The 2,045-nt window shown below is 40.4% G+C and overlaps 1 protein-coding gene and 1 long non-coding RNA gene across 2 annotated transcripts in view; one reads left to right on the top strand and one right to left on the bottom strand.

The window, feature by feature from the left end:
* Positions 1 to 2,045, top strand: part of LOC107726838 (IQ motif and SEC7 domain-containing protein 3-like) — a 99,872-nt gene that overhangs the window by 22,416 nt on the left and 75,411 nt on the right. The gene's annotated exons all lie outside the window — the stretch shown is intronic.
* LOC107726839 (uncharacterized) overlaps positions 719 to 2,045 on the bottom strand; it is a 4,542-nt gene continuing 3,215 nt past the window's right edge. Inside the window, exon 2 of the long non-coding RNA XR_001638301.1 lies at positions 719 to 1,016. This is a non-coding gene — a long non-coding RNA (uncharacterized LOC107726839). The remainder of the gene's footprint in view (positions 1,017 to 2,045) is intronic.

Raw genomic sequence — 2,045 nt, 5'->3', positions numbered from 1 at the left:
ATATGGTAAGACACACCAATTTGCAATATCAAGCAGCAAAATGAGTGGTTTTGTACAACTAAAAATAGCTGGAAGCGAATGAGACTGGAAGCAAGACCCATAAAATTTACAAATGGCCGTGCCCAATTGGTCCCACTTTATATTAAGTGGCCCTAAGACCTGTGTATTACAGCTGTAGATACTATGTACCAATGTGTACTTACACTGTGGTTACATACTATGTACACATATAGTTACTATGTAAGTACACAGGTATTAGGGTCACTCAATATAAAGTGGGACCAAATATTCTTTTAATAAAATTTTACTAATTTTGGTTTATGTCATCTAGAGTGCCTGGAAAAGTGCTGTATACTTAAGCTTACTTAAGTCTGGATTAGTTGATATACTTTTAGACCCCTGTCCTCAACACACATACACAATCAAATGATTCCACTAAGACAGAAAACAGATTGTTAGCACAACAATAGGGCATTTATTTGTTTAAAACAATGTTACTTCAAGTCATTATTTTTTAGGCATGCTATCAAATCAACAATTTAACACTAAGAAAAATTGCACATACTGCACTCAGGAAATAAATAGAAAAAAGAAAAAAATGTACATCCCTTTTATGACACCTTGTAAATCTAGACTTACGATTTTCTAGAATTACCTTTTTCTAAATCAATAATGGTCAATCATGAACAATTACACTGAAAAATGCTCCATCACGCCACAATGACATCTTTCTACATCAGAAGATTTTTCAGAGATTGCATTCTAGGTTCAGCCATTGAATGAAATCAAAGGTGTCCTTCAGCACTGGAGGATACTATAATTTCATAGCATAAATCCAAGTCCAAAGAGCAGGCATATCTTGGGGAGGATTTTCCAGATCATCCAATACAATTGTACCTTCCAAAATTATTGCAGTAGACATGGCATTAAATGCAGTGAGTTGGGCATGGCTCTAGAGTCCTCCGCTCAGGGATCACGGTCAATAGGCCGACTGACATCTCTTCTTCATCATAGTCCTAGAAACAAGAATACATGAGAAAGAACTCAATCCGCTGCTCGCGCTGACTGACACACAGCCGAAGCACGCGCACTGAAAGCCCCTCTCTCAGCATGTGATCACAAAAACAGATCTCTTTCATGCTTGAATGGTCAAATACGCACAAAATACGCAAAAATAGAGAACACTGTGACCAAAATGTAATTAATTTAATACTAATATTTGTTACTTGTTTGTTGCACTGTTGTATAAAATCAATGCATTTGCGATCACGCTGATATTCGAGAAATCAACACTGAGATAAAACTATATCAGGACATAAATATAAAAACAAGAACTCTTACAGGGCTGTCACGGGTCTGCTACGGTGCGGGAACACGGAGCAAGGAACGAGGAGACCAAAAGTACAAACACCAAGGAATTTATTCATCTTCACGGGGAATCACACGTAGCACGAGGGGTAGACATAAACAATACCGGATGCTGGAGCACACACAGGGAACACTATTTATACACACAGGAGGAGGGGATGACGAGACACACCTGGGAGCAATGAAACATCATGGGAAACACCTGGGACAAATTAAACTAAATCAGGACAGGAACAGGAAACTAACCAAATAAGGGCATAGGAAGGCACATGGGGAGCAAGACACACAAAACACGGAACAAAGTCTGACAGTGTGTGTGTGTGTGATACAATTTATTTTATAATTATATGACTAGAAAAAATGAAGCTCAAGCAAAGGTGTAAATATATATATATATATATATATATATAGGTTGATTTTATTGAAGTATGTTGGATTTTATTGTGTTTTCTGCATTTCTGAAAACAAAACGCCCCCCTCCGGAAGGCGTGTCCTCACGCCATATAACATCCAATGGGGAGGGGGGGTTGGGCACTCTGGGGGTCCCTCAGGACAGACACGGGACAGTGGGCCTCCAGAGCGATACCCGTTCCGGGTGCCATGGCGGAGCAGGGGACTCGGGCGGCCATGGCGGAGCAGGGGACTCGGGAGGCCATGGCGGAGCAGGGGAATCGGGA

Source organism: Sinocyclocheilus rhinocerous, unplaced genomic scaffold (assembly GCF_001515625.1).
Source record: "Sinocyclocheilus rhinocerous isolate Xijiao unplaced genomic scaffold, SAMN03320098_v1.1 scaffold155, whole genome shotgun sequence".
NCBI lineage: Eukaryota > Metazoa > Chordata > Actinopteri > Cypriniformes > Cyprinidae > Sinocyclocheilus > Sinocyclocheilus rhinocerous.
The sequence above is the reverse complement of the archived record's forward strand: the minus strand, read 5'-3'. Positions and strand labels throughout refer to the sequence as shown.